The 14,300-nt window shown below is 50.0% G+C and overlaps 1 protein-coding gene across 5 annotated transcripts in view; it reads left to right on the plus strand.

Annotated features, from left to right (window-relative positions):
* PARG (poly(ADP-ribose) glycohydrolase) overlaps window positions 1-14,300 on the plus strand; it is a 2,316,516-nt gene that overhangs the window by 1,681,047 nt on the left and 621,169 nt on the right. The gene's annotated exons all lie outside the window — the stretch shown is intronic.

Here is a 14,300-nt window from a genome sequence, read left to right on the forward strand (position 1 = left end):
GGGAACGACTTTATGGTGGCTATTTAAACCACGCCCGGAGACCAGCACACGCTTCGCGTTATTCTGCATCTCTGCAGTGTAACGCTCACCGTGCCTGCAGCTCAGCATCCATTCTACAGCTACCACCGTCTTGTTCTCCGTGACCCGAACCTGCAAAAGAGAAGAGGAAAAACAGATTAGAACAGGAGCCACACCAATCAACAGTCGTCGCTTTCATCGGGGAGTCGCCGCACCAGTGGGTAAAAGAAAACATCTGTTACAGCTCTGCACTGTCAGCAGCAGCGCCGCGGCATACTCACCAATGCTACTTTCATCCACACGATCCTGCGAGGCATTCTGTTGAAATCACCGCTCGGAGCATCTGCATCTGCAAAAGAAAGAAAAACAACAGGTGAGCTGCGCTCTGCAAAAGACATTCAAATTCATACCGCAAGATACTTACTTGGTACATTACCGCTCGAGGTGTCGCTAGTCATCATCCTACGTCCCTCATTCCGGAGAAGCGCAACACCTGCAAAATATAGAGAGGACAATTGGTTAATCTCTTAATGAACAATATCGCTTGCTAAGATTAGTGCTTGGTGCAAAACTGACTCTTACCTTGGAGCTACCTCAATCCTTTCGGAGACGGAACATTCACCTTGGGCCATTCTGCAAGGGTAGAAATATATAAAAGGAGCAAGAGTTAATTATAAGACAATCAAACTCTAAGACTTGCGTTATACTTTGGATTAGCATACAACTTACCTCGGAGTCATCGTTGTCTGAAAACTCTGCCATAACCTTACAGACCAGTGAAGTTAACTGGTTTCTATGCACCCCTGCACGCCGACGCAGGATAGAGAGCCCATCCTTCCTAACAATAAGGTGAAACATGATGAGGGGAACACAAGGTGGTTTCGGAAAAGACAATGTTAATTCCTTTTACCACGGTCAGCTAATTACCATTTTACTACTTTAGGAAAATCCTCCTACGTGCCAGACAGACGAAACTGAGTGGGCAAGTGCAGTCGCTCATCCCTACACTACGAGTCACATTGGTGGAGACCGCTGCAGTCCAGCTTCGTTCGGCGCCCCTGTGGAATCCAGGTGAGAGTAACAGAACTCAAAGCCTTTACCACAAATTTCCACCCGGGCATCATGGAAACCTCAGAGACTGACCAAGTAGCCCAGCTCCTGGGGGAGCTCAGGGCTGAAGTGCATTCCCCCCGCCAAGAAACCAATGCTCTCAGAAGAGAACTGATTGTGGCGAAGGAACGTACAGATGATCTCGCCAGGCAATTACTTCAAGCCCAAGCTGGGCATGCACCACTACCTGGAATGGGGGGAGCTTCAGCCCAAACTCAATCCAGCAATCCTGTACAAGTGCTATTACCGGGGGCTGTCCCTTTAACACCAGCAGAACGCTTTGCGGGGGACCCTAAAAGGTTTGCAGTGTTTATGAACCAGTGCCGCCTGCACTTCTTATGTAGGCCTGGAGCCTTTGCGAATGATCAATCGAAGGTGGCCTTCGTACTGTCATATCTCAGCGGCAGTGCAGCCGATTGGTCTATTACACTAGTCAACCAGGATGACCCCCTCCTTTGGGATTTCCAGGGCTTTCAACAAAACATGGAGAAGTTATTCGCCCGACATTCTCAAAGCCAAGCATTAGATTACGAACTTTTGTCCTTACGTCAGGGTAACCAGGATCTGTTAACCTACATCGCAACTTTCAATAGGTTGGTGGTAGAAACCGGATGGCCTGAAGACAAGCGAACTATGTTATTCCTTCGTGGGTTACGAGGTGAGCTAAAAGACGTTTTAGCCCAGGTAGTGAACCCACCTCAAGACTTTGCTGAATATATAGACCTGGTGGTCCAGCTAGACCACAGACTTCAAAATCAAAATTCTGATCGGGCTAGATTCGAGAATCGAGTTCTGGTAAGACCCAAGGACAACACCCCCAAAGGAACGGATGTATCTGAACCCATGCAAATTGGGGGGGGGGGTTAGAGGACCCTTGTCCAAAACCGAAAAAGACAAGAGGTGACAGCTGCAATTGTGCTTATATTGTGGAACCTCAGGGCATTTTTTACGGGATTGTCCGGTGAAACCACCTAAGAAGGCAGTAGGAGCCGCCGACGAGATCAATACTGAAGGAGAGCCGGGAAACGACCCCGCCCGTCAAGCGTAGAGGTCCGCTTGCTGAGCCATAGGTAATTATATGGATCAAGAATTGGCTACAAGGATGAATCTATCTCTTTGTGAAAAAACCACAACTGATGTAATCACCACCGTCGATGAGACCGAAATAGCTTCCGGCCCAGTGACTCATTCAACGATGGAGATGACGCTGTTGGGCCAAGATGGACATCGAGAGAACATTGTGTTTGATTTAATCAAGGCCCCACAGTTCCAAATAATTCTGGGAATGCCATGGTTAGAAACGCATAATCCTTATATAAACTGGCGTGAAAAAAGAGTGACCTTCTCGGAGTGTGTGCACACTTGTTATCCAGAAGAACCCTCGACCAAGAAGCTAGCCACGGTCACGAACCCGACAACTCTGTTACCCCATGAATACCAGAATTTTCAGGATGTATTTCAGAAAGATCAAGCCAACACTTTACCAACCCACAGATCATATGATTGCCAAATTGACCTCATACCTGGCGCACAAATTCCATGCAGTAGGATCTACGCCCTCACTGAACCCGAGAATCTTCATTTACGGCAATACTTGGATCAATACCTGGCTAATGGCTTCATTCGCCAGTCAAAGTCTCCGGCGGCATCACCTTTGTTCTTCGTCCCAAAAAAGGAAGGGGATTTAAGAACTTGTATTGACTATCGCGCATTAAATCAAGTAACTGTAAAAAAACGGTACCCTTTGCCCCTAATTCCAGGATTATTGGACCAAGTAAAAGATGCTCGTATCTACACTAAGCTGGACCTCCGAGGGGCGTATCATCTGGTACGTGTGAAAAAAGGTGATGAGTGGAAGACCGCCTTCCGTACCAAATACGGATTATTTGAATACCAGGTGATGCCCTTTGGGCTTTGCAACGCCCCGGCAGCGTTCCAGTATTTTATGAACAATGTCCTTTGCAAACTCATTGATGTCTGTGTCGTCGTATATATTGACGATATCCTGGTATACTACTCTTCTGAACTAGACCATGTGAAACATGTTCGTGCAGTATTAGAAAAATTATGCCAGCATAAATTATATGCGAAATTCGAAAAAAAACTTTTTTCACACTTCTGAGGTCGAATTTCTTGGGTTTGTTTTGACCCCGAATGGAGTTCGAATGGATTCACGGAAGGTAGATGCTATCCTCAAGTGGCCCTCACCTACTTCAATAAAAGGGGTACAGAGTATGCTTGGATTTGCACATTTCTACCGCAGGTTCATTCCTGATTTTTCATATCTGGTGCACCCCATCACATCTTTATTGCGGAAGAATAAACGCTTCCAGTGGTCAGAAGAAGCAGAAAAAGCCTTCCAAGATCTAAAGCAGAAATTCACTTCAGCTCCTGTTTTGAAGCACCCACGCCCAGAACTCCCGTACGTGGTAGAAACTGATGCATCCAGTTTGGCCATGGGGCGGTTCTTTCCCAAAAAGATCCAGAAACAGGTCAACTTCATCCAGTGGCGTTTTGGTCACGAAAGTTTTCAGCACCTGAGCTAAACTATGCCGTTACCGACAAAGAACTCCTGGCCATCAAGTCAGCATTCAAAGCCTGGCGGCACTATCTTCTCGGAGCCCGACACACCATCACAGTAATCACGGATCATAGGAACTTAAAATATTTGAAGACAGCCAAGGCTCAATCATCACATCAACTTAGATGGGCTTTATTTTTTGCAGAATATGATTTTGTGATCACTTACCGACCTGGTTGTCGAAACGGCAAAGTGGATGCTCTATCCCGCATTGGAATGGGAGAAGCGTATACAAATCCAGAACCAGTACCCATAATTCCAGAAAGAAGAATTCTAGGAATAACTACTCTGTTAACTCTAAACAATGTTCATGAGAAAATGCAGCAGCTTTTCGATCCAGCAGCCTTACAAGACTAGTCAAACAAAGGCAAAGATTATTTGGTCATTGATCATCTACCGTACTACCAAGGCGGTCTTTATCTACCTAGTAAAGAACTTCAAGAACAAGTTTTCTCCAATTATCATGAGTCTTTGGTAGAAGGTCATCCTGGAATCACTAAAACCGAAGCCAAAATCAAGAGACATTTCTGGTGGCCTACTTGGCGAAAATCCATTATTTGTATTATCGTGTGGAATTTATGCCCAAAACAAGACCCAGAAGAGAAAACCAGCGGGGCTATTACAACCTTTGGACCTTCCACCTACACCTTGGCATACCTCATCTCTTGACTTTATCACAGGTCTTCCCCCATGTAATGGGTACAACACTATTTTAGTAATAGTGGATTTTTTTTCCAAAATAGCCCACTTCATCCCATTAAAAGGCTTACCTTCAGCCTCGACCCTGGCCAAAGAGTTTCTTGAACACATCGTCTGAATTTATGGATTTCCCTCCGTGCTATTTTCAGATCGGGGCAGTCAGTTTATTTCCCAATTTTGGAAAAAATGCTGTCAATTGGCCCAAATTGATGTAAGACTTTCAACCAGCCACCATCCACAAACCGATAGTCAAACCGAGAGGACCAACCAAACGTTAGAGCAATACCTACGGTGCATGTTACACCAAACTGAAAGCAACTGGAAAGATATTGTATGGATAACCGAGTATGCCTACAACAATTCGTTGCACTCTGAGACAGGACAAAGTCCTTTTTTCACCATATGTGGACGGCATCCTCGAACCTCTGAACTCGACCCACCTCAACACTTGGAGATGCCTGCCATAAGTAACTTAGACGCCACTATAACACAGGCCTTCAAAAGGGCAACTGAACATTTAAAACAAACAAAAGAGAGGTACAAGAAAACCACTGATCAACATCGGAGCGAGGCTCCAAAATACCAGATTGGAGACCAAGTTTGGCTAGCTTCAAGATATATACCATTAAAGGGGACTCACACATTTAACCCCAGGTATTTGGGACCTTACGCCATTTAGGCCATTATCAACCCCGTGGCTGTGAAATTGGAGTTACCGCCGAATATGCAAGTCCATCCAGTTTTTCATGTTTCACTTTTAAAACCAGTACAGCCAGGAACAAGACTAACAAAACCACCAAGCCCCATCCTAGTAGATGGAGGACCAGAATTTGAAGTAAAAAACATTTTGGACTCAAAATTAGTCAAATCAAAACTTTTTTTATCTAGTTGATTGGAAAGGCTATGGTCCCCAAGGGAGATCATGGGAACCAAGTGACTATATACATGCACCTCGACTGGTAAAACGGTTCCGGCAGAACTTCCCAGACAACCCAGGACCAGCGAGAAAGACCACCTTGGGAGGGGCCATGGGGGGGAGTGCTGTCACGATGCCTGCCCCCAGACATCAGGAGCAGACCCATCTGTCCAGGGTACAGGCACCCATGAGAGCTCAGGGAGGCTCAAGGGATCGCCTAGGGGCTTTATGGACTCAGTCCTGGTGCCGTTGGCGCCAGGCTCATATTGCCTTTTTTAAAACTAAGCAGGACATCCTGTAGAGAAATCATGTACAGGCCACCGTGAGGCCTTGAAGGGATTACTTTCTTCTAGGGACTATTTTTCTTGTGTGTGGTACTTGAACTATTTTACCTGGGAACTACTTTATGGTGGCTATTTAAACCACGGCCGGAGAGCAGCACACGCTTCGCGTTATTCTGCATCTCTGCAGCGTAACGCTCACCGTGCCTGCAGCTCAGCATCTAGTCTACAGCTACATCTGTCTTGTTCTCCGTCAACCGAACCTGCAAAAGAGAAGAGGAAAAGCAGATTGTAACAGGAGCCACACTATTAGTCGTCGCTTTCATCGCGGAGTCACCGCACCTGTGAGGAAAAGAAAACATCTGTTACAGCGCTGCACTGTCAGCAGCAGCCCCACGGCATACTCACCAATGCTCCTTTCATCCACACGATCCCGCAAGGCACTCTGTTGAAATCGCTGCTCGGAGCATCTGCATCTGCAAAAGAAAGAAAAACAGGTGAGCTGCGCTCTGCAAAAGACATTCAAATTCATACCGCAAAATACTTACTTGGTACATTGCCGCTCGAGGTGTCGCTAGTCATCATCCTACCTCCCTCATTCCGGAGAAGCGCCACACCTGCAAAATATAGAGAGGACAATTGGTTAATCTCTTAATGAACAATATCGCTTGCTAAGATTAGTGCTTGGTGCAAAACTGACTCTTACCTTGGCGCTACCTCAATCCTTTTGGAGACGGAACATTCACCTTGGGCCATTCTGCAAGGGAAGAAATATATAAAAGGAGCATGAGTGAATTATAAGACAATCGAACTCTAAGACTTGCGTTATACTTTGGATTGGCATACAACTTACCTCGGAGTCATCGTTGTCTGAAAACTCTGCCATAAGCTTACGGACCAGTGAAGTTAACTGGTTTCTACGCACCCCTGCACGCCGACGCAGGATGGAGAGCCCATCCTTCCTAACAACAAGGTGAGACATGATGAGGGGAACACAAGGTGGTTTCGGAAAAGACAAAGTTAACCCCTTTTACCACGGTCAGCTAATTACCATTTCACTACTTTAGGAAAATCCTCCTACGTGCCAGACAGACGAAACTGAGTGGGCAAGTGCAGTCGCTCATCACTACACTACGAGTCACATTGGTGGAGACCGCTGCAGTCCAGCTTCATTCGGCGCCCCTGTGGAACCCAGGTGAGCGTAACAGACAGTCCTCTCGGTTACTTGATGACATCTGGGACGAGGGTCTGTCGCTCCTGAAGAACCTGTCTACGACTCCTGCGAAGAGAGACCGGTACGCGAAGAAGTACCGGGTCCCGGATTCCGTCCCCATGTGCCTTAGGGCGCAGTCGACCCCAGATTCGGTCGTCTCCGCGGCGGCCAAGAAAAAAGCGGCGGGGGCGAAGGCTTCAACTTCGACCTCCCCGCCGGACGGCGAGGGGAAGAAACTGGACGCCATGGGACGGCGGGTCATCTCGTTGGCGGCGACAACGATTAAAGCGGCCAACGCCCTCGCGATTGTGGCCCGCTACGGCAGGGAGCTGTGGTTTAAGATCGCTCCCCTGCTGGACTTCCTCCCGGACGACAAGAGGGCTGAGGCCCTGCAGATCCTACAGGAAGGCGAGGTGGCGTCGGACCACGCCATAACGGTAGCCACAGATATTGCTGACAATGGTTTTTGCCAGATGGGTAACAGTGTTTGCCTTCGCCGGTGTGGTTGGCTCAAGGCAACCGATTTCCGCCAAGACGTGCAGACCAGAGTTCCAGGAATGCCTTTCGATGGGAACAACCTGTTCGGCAAGACAATGGACGAGTCACTGCAGGCCATCAAGCCCGACACGGAGACGGCTCAGGCCTTGGGGGTGTTGCAGCAACAACGGCCGCCCTTTCAGAACTCTGGAGGCAAGCAAGGTGCCTCCAAAGGATTTGTCGGCTCCTCAACGTACCGCCAGGCGGCCCGCTCCTCGTCACAGGAGGCCTACAGAGGACGCGGCAAGTCAGGAGGATCCAGTCGCCAAGGAGGCCAAGACGTCAAGGCCGCTTCCAAGCAGGACTGAACCGGCCGTAGCGTTGGGCCCCCACCTGAGCACCCCGGTGGGAGGCCAGCTGGCGAAGTTCGTCAGCTTGTTGGAGTCCATCTCCACCGACTGATGGGTGCTGGATGCCCTGGCCCACGGGCACACTCTTGAGTTTCTAAAGAAGTGCCCCCGCATTCCACCCGTGGCCAGGAAGGAAAACCACGTCCCTCAACTGCTGCCGGAAGTAAGGGTGATGCTGAAGAAAGGAGCCATCAAGCTCGTCCCAAAGAGGCTCTGGGGCTCCGGAGTGTACTCACGATACTTCCTCGTAAGAAAGAAGACCGGCGGCTGGCGACCCATCCTGGACCTTCGTCGTTAAAACAAGTACATCAAGTCCCAGAAGTCCGGATGGTCACCCTCCAGCACGTGCTGGGACAGCTGGAGGAAGGCGACTTCCTATCGTCACTGGACTTGGAGGATGCCTACTTTCGATGTCCTTTTCGAATGGGGATGTGAAAGTTCCTCAGATTCATAGTCCAAGGGAGATACTACCAGTTCAAGGCCCTTCCCTTCGGATTGAAGTCGGCGCCTAGGGTATTCACCAAGTGCCTAGCACCAGTGGCAGCGCGGCTGCGCCTGCAGGGGATCCACATCTACCCCTACTTGGACGACTGGCTCATCCGAGCAAAGACAAGAGAACTCGCCGTCGGGCACACGGCGAAGACCATCCAGCTGCTCACGGATCTGGGATTTTCAATCAACTTTGTGAAATCCCACTTGGTACTGTCGCAAGTCGCCCTGTTCCTGGGAGCCAGGCTCGACACAGTAGCGTGATTGGCCTCTCCGTCGGAGGAAAGTACGAAGGCCATCCTGGGCAAGGTACAATGGCTGGCGACCATGGACGTGGCCAGGGTGAGGTCCATCAAGTCCCTTCTCGGCATGATGTCCTCGTGCATCTACCTCGTGCGCCTGTGCAGGCTGCGGATGCGTACACTGCAAGAGTTCCTCGACGCTCGTTGGATGCAGGCGGCGGGCAGCTTCGAAGACAGGATCCCGCTCAACGAGACATTCCGCCAAGCGATCCGGTGGTGGGGCACCTGCGCGCATCTGGCGGCGGGTATGGACTTCCAAACCCTGGCACATTAGGAGATGGTGACGACGGACGCCTCCCTGGAGGGATGGGGAGCACACACCGGAGATCTCCACGCAAGAGGCCTTTGGCTCCCGGAGGAAAGGTCACTACACATCAGTGTCCTGGAGCTCCAAGCCGTGTTCCGGGCCCTCAGGGCGTTCCCCCCGTCCCTCAAGGGCAAGGTGGTTAGGATTTTCACCGACAACACCACCACAATGTTCTACATCCGGAAGCAAGGAGTCACCAGATCCCCAGCCCTATCCAAGGAAGCCCAGGATCTGTGGCACTGGGCCGTCGCCCAAGGGATGTTTCTGGTACCGTTCCATCTGGCAGGAATAAAGAACACCATCGCCGACTCACTCAGCAGGGAGCTGCACTCGTGCCACGAGTGGGAACTGCGTCAGGATCAAGTGGATCTGCTATTACAGCCATGGGGCAATCCCCAGATCGACCTATTCACGACGGCGATGAACACCAAGTGCCAGAGGTTTGCCAGCAGGTTTCCCCAGCTGGGGAGCATGGGCGATGCCTTCTCATTCCCCTTGGACGGACTGTTCCTGTATGCATTCCCGCCGTTGCTGCTGCGACTCATCAACCAACTCTGACGGTCCCGGTGTAGGATGATCCTCGTTGCACTGGCGTGACCGAGACAGATCTGGTTCCTGGACCTTCTAGACATGTCAGCTTCCCCCCAGTCAAACTGCCGACGGATGCGGATCTCCTCGCCACAGAAGGAGACGCTGACCTTGCAGGCCTGGCTCCTGCCGCACTAGAGTTTGGAGGGTACGATATCCTGGCGGACTGCAAGGAGGTGCTTGCAAAGGCCATGGCGTCCTCAACTCTCAAGTGCTATGGACACAAATGGAAGAGGTTTTCCGTCTGGTGCCGGGCACAGAAGATTAACCCTCTGCAGATTACGGCCCCTCAAGTGCTGCCGTACTTGCTATCGCTGGCCAAGGCGGGGCTGGCCCATGCCTCCATCAAGATCCATCTGGCGGCTATCTCCCGCTACACCAGAACTCCGGGGCGCTCATCCCTGTGGTCCCATCGCCTGGTGAAGGAGTTCATGAAGGGACTGTTCCGATCGTTCCCGCCGGTGAAGGCTCCGGCCCCGGCGTGGGAGCTTAACGTGGTGCTGAACAGGCTCATGGAAAACAGCGTTTCTTGTGACCATCACCTCCGCACGATGAGTGGGAGAGATCCAGGCCTTCTCCTGCAAGCCTCCATACCTGACTTTCCACGAGACGAGGGTGGTGCTGAGGACGCACCCCTCCTTCATGCCCAAGGTGCAGTCGGACTTCCATCTCAGCGAGCCCTTGGTGTTACCTGTGTTCTTCCCGTCGCCTTCGTCGCCGGCCGAGAGGACTTTGCACTCGCTGGATGTAGCTAGAGCGCTGAAGTTCTACGTGGACCGCACGAAGAGTTTTCGGAAGACATCACGGAAGACATCACAGCTCTTTGTGAACTTTGGACCTGTGAACCAAGGGAAGGCCCTCTCGAAGGCTTCCATTTCGACATGGCTCTCCGGCTGCATCATGCACTGTCACCGGTTGGCAAACTGACCGTTGCGCGGCCGTTCAAGAGCCCATTCGACCAGAGCGATCGCTGCTACCACCGCGTTCCTATCTGGTTTGCCCCTGCTGGACATCTGCAGGGCTGCTACATGGAGGTCGACGCACACCTTTTTTTAATTTTTTTTTTAATTTCTTTATTGGTTTTTAACAATAAAACAAACTATTATCATTGTAATATTTTAACACTCATCAACAAGAATTACGCATTGCCACCCTTCTCCCCCCCCAACCCAAGACCACGGTCAACTTAGTAGGTCGACGCACACCTTCACGGGATTCTAATGCGTCGACCAGGATTCCAGTGAGGAGTCCAGAGTCGGCCAGGCCTTTACCCTTTCATGTGGGTTCTTCATGTCGGGTCCTTCTCCTTATGTTCTTTAATACGACCTCTTAGGCGAGGTTGCGCTGGTTTCCATTGCCCTGTCTCCCAGGCATCGCTTTCTCTGGGGTGAACCGAGGGAGTCTATCCTTCTGCAGAACCCTCATTTCCTTCCTCTTCTCTCATGAGTTCCTCCAAATCTTCTTTGTTCGTAATAGTGTATCGCTGCCCTTTCCATTCAAATCTTAAATCCATTCGGGAAGATCCATCGGTACTGAATTTTCTTATTCCTCAGCCAGTCCGTTACCACCCTCAAACGTTTCCTCTTTTGTAATGTGGCTTGCGCCAGATCTTGGTAGAGCTAAATGGATGGGGTCTGTCCTGCGAGCTGCCCGCATGATGTCTGCTTTTAATTGGTACAAATGGACTCTGGTTAGTACATCAGGAACTAAATTCCTATTGATTTGATAGGTGGAGTAGATCCTGTGGGTTCTGTCTAGTATTATGCTCAAGATCCATATATTATTGCACCTCAATCTATTTTCGGCATCCTCTTGTTTGATTTGGAGTTGGTCCATCTGTTGCTCTGGTTAGCACATCTTGTTCATGTCCCTGCTCCGCCAGTGTTGTCTCTGCTTCATCCATCCGCTTCTCTACTGCAGTGACCCCTTTATTGAGGTCTGCTATTGACTTGGCCAGGTCAGAGGCACTATCTTTAATGTCATTTTTAAGCTCCTGTCGCATCGCCAGCAAATCATATTTGCGCAGAGGCGGGTCTTCTTGTATCAGCATGTCTCCTGAGGTAGGGGAATGTACCTGAGCGGTTGTTTGCTGCAGATTGCGTTTCTGGGTATCCGCAGCTTGCATGAGTGCTTCGATGTCCCCAGATGATGGTCCTTTCTGCTTTTGCCCCTGTTTAGCCATGTTGCTTGCTGCAATTAAGATGCAGGGTTCCAGATCTAGCTTATAACTTAAGCCTGGCTACAGGGTTCGTCCTTCGCTTTAGCTAATTAAGACCTCTCAAACTTGTTGTCTTTTAAGGCTTTTGAAGCTCCCTGTTGGTTCTTGGGTGTGGGGATTATCACCACCCTGCTCGGTGCTTTATGGCTGTAAGGGTTTGTGGGATGTGTTCTCCTTCAGTGTAGGCGTTTCCAGGGTTCACAGATACTGGCTCACTCTTGGCATGTGCTCTGTAGGTTCCTGCTCCTCTTGTTGCAGTATAGGGTTTCCATTCATTGGGTCTTTATTGGGAACTCTACAAGCTTCTGTGATCTCTAGCCAATCACCATGTGATTAGTCTCTTGCCACCCCTTCCTCTTCCAGCTACGTCTTGCTCAGGTGAGTCTTCCTGCCTCAAGTTCACATTCAGCGCCTATGTTCGTATCTTACATCACCTTCTCAGGGTGCCTTCTTATATAGTCACGCTGGGTTTTTATTCAGCTTATGCTAGCTTGATACTGTGTCCGTTTGCAGGCCCCTTATTATATTGGCCCTTTAGCCGTTTGCTTCCTTGTGTGATATCCAGGGTTTCCAGCATTTGCCGGAGTCTTATCCCCCTCCGCACCCCTGCCTCTGCCGGCTTGTGCCTCCGTTATGGTGCTCCCTCCTTCAAGTCTTCTTGCTATGGTCGGCGGGCGAGGCCCTGCTCTCCCTTCCAGCAGCGCTCCGCTCCGCTGCCTCCTCCCGCCTTCCTTCACTCACCCTGGAGTAGGACTGAGGCATACCTTAATGTCTCACACACACTGGGCCACTCGCTTTGCTTCAATCGCGGCTGCCTCATTCACCCATGTCTGCGCTGCCTTCCCCACTAATTGCTCGTTCTGTATTTGTTGTCCGCAGGGGTTCTGAACCCTCTCTAGCTGCGGCTACCCGCTCCTCCGTACCATCACCAGCGGTGTCTGCCCTTCTCTTGCTTCCGCTCACTCGATAGTTCTCCCAGGCTGTCCCAGGGCTTTGCTGTCCGCGCGCGGGTTACCTCACTCGCTCCCGACTCCACGTTGCCGCTGTCGAAGTCTCACCAGCAAGGCTAGGGGGAGGAGGGAAGAGCCGCAGACCGCCTTCAACCTCTGCATCAATAAGGATATATTTGTGCGACATGAATGTTCACTAGGGCTTGCTGTCCTCTACTCCTTACTCTTCCATCGGGGAGCTTTAGATTACATTCATCGGCTGCCGCGTAGTCCACCATAGCTCCAGCGTTCCTCTTCGCATTCTTCCACCGCCGAGTGAGCGGCGGCCGCCGTCTTGGCGGTATGTCCGATCCACGACACAACTTCGTCTCAAACTTTCCCACCAGTATATCTCACCGCCTCATTTTCGAGTTTCATGATGCTGTAGAGATTCATGGTTGTATGGATCGTTTCTGTAGGGATTTAGGTGTCCCGAAAGGGGATTTTGGGCCTCGGGGTGGAAAGGGATCACAGAGCTTACTGAGGAGCAATCCGTCCGGGTCCTCGACTGGCCACGCCCCGAAATACAGTTTTTAAGTGAAAGTGAAACCGTTTTTTCTTTTACTGAGGATTCCCAGCCTGACAACGGGGAATATTCATGAATGTAAATCCATGCCAGACCCATGTTGTAGAACAATAGTTACAGGTAAGTAACTTAAACCTTACTTGTCTAATTGGAATTGTTGGTTTGCTCTGTGTGGACTAATTATAGCCCTAGCCCACTCACAGCCTTCCTGAGACTAAACCTTGCCTCTCTGCTACCTTCCTTGATTTGATTTGGCTAAATTCTGCATCTCCCTGCTGAGCATTATAAGAAGGCCTCTCAAAATCCTCTCCCTGATGGCTGGAAATCCATCTTAACAATGCAAGCCTCTGATACCAACATTGTTTTTTCAGAGACTTCTTGCACTCATGGCTTCATGCGTCTTTGTAGTTTCTTAATACAAGATTGTACATGAGAACATTTCACATTTACTGACCAATTTGGATCAGAAGACTCCGACTCAAGCAACATTCCTTCATGTTACTGATTGGGACTGACGGTTATAAGGAACTCATGGTGGCAAGCTATCCCCTTTCTAATTCTTTTTAGTATCTTCTGCTTCTTGCCAGCTTCTGGGCCAAAACAGGCTTTGTTCTGTAGTATTTCCTAGAATTCTCATCTGTCACAATGTGACCTATATGACCTAGCCACCTAATTATCCTTAACTCACTATGTGTCCAATTTGGCTTGTCCACCTCCTGCTGCTCTTTCAACTTCTGCTTCTCCTACTACCCTCACTGCTACACCACACATTCTCTGGAATTCTGTCCTAAGGGGGGCGAAGCAATGTTGTAGTTTGTGTTTCTTTTTATATTTTGGCATTGGCACTAATTGTTACACTATGAGTTCTGGTTTGTGAGTTTGCTTCCCCATCGGACAGTGGTAGTATGCTTGGTGGTTATACATTCTCTGCTGCTGTGTGTGTGTTGTGATGAATCTAGCGATGTCACCACTGTCTCCATGGGAAAAATCTCCCCCTATTTGGCCAGTAAAAGGCAGCCGCTACCTGATCCCAACCCTGGGGTTGCTGCCTGAGGGAGGATCCTGTTGGGGAGAGACAACCTTCTTGGGAGTAAAGTGGGCTTGTTAGATGGAACGCAGTATCCCCACCAATCAAGGTACCCTGGACCCCTTCCCTACTAGGCTCATTAGTTGTAC

Source organism: Ambystoma mexicanum, chromosome 8 (genome assembly GCF_040938575.1).
Source record: "Ambystoma mexicanum isolate Mex_15411 chromosome 8, UKY_AmexF1_1, whole genome shotgun sequence".
Lineage (NCBI taxonomy): Eukaryota > Metazoa > Chordata > Amphibia > Caudata > Ambystomatidae > Ambystoma > Ambystoma mexicanum.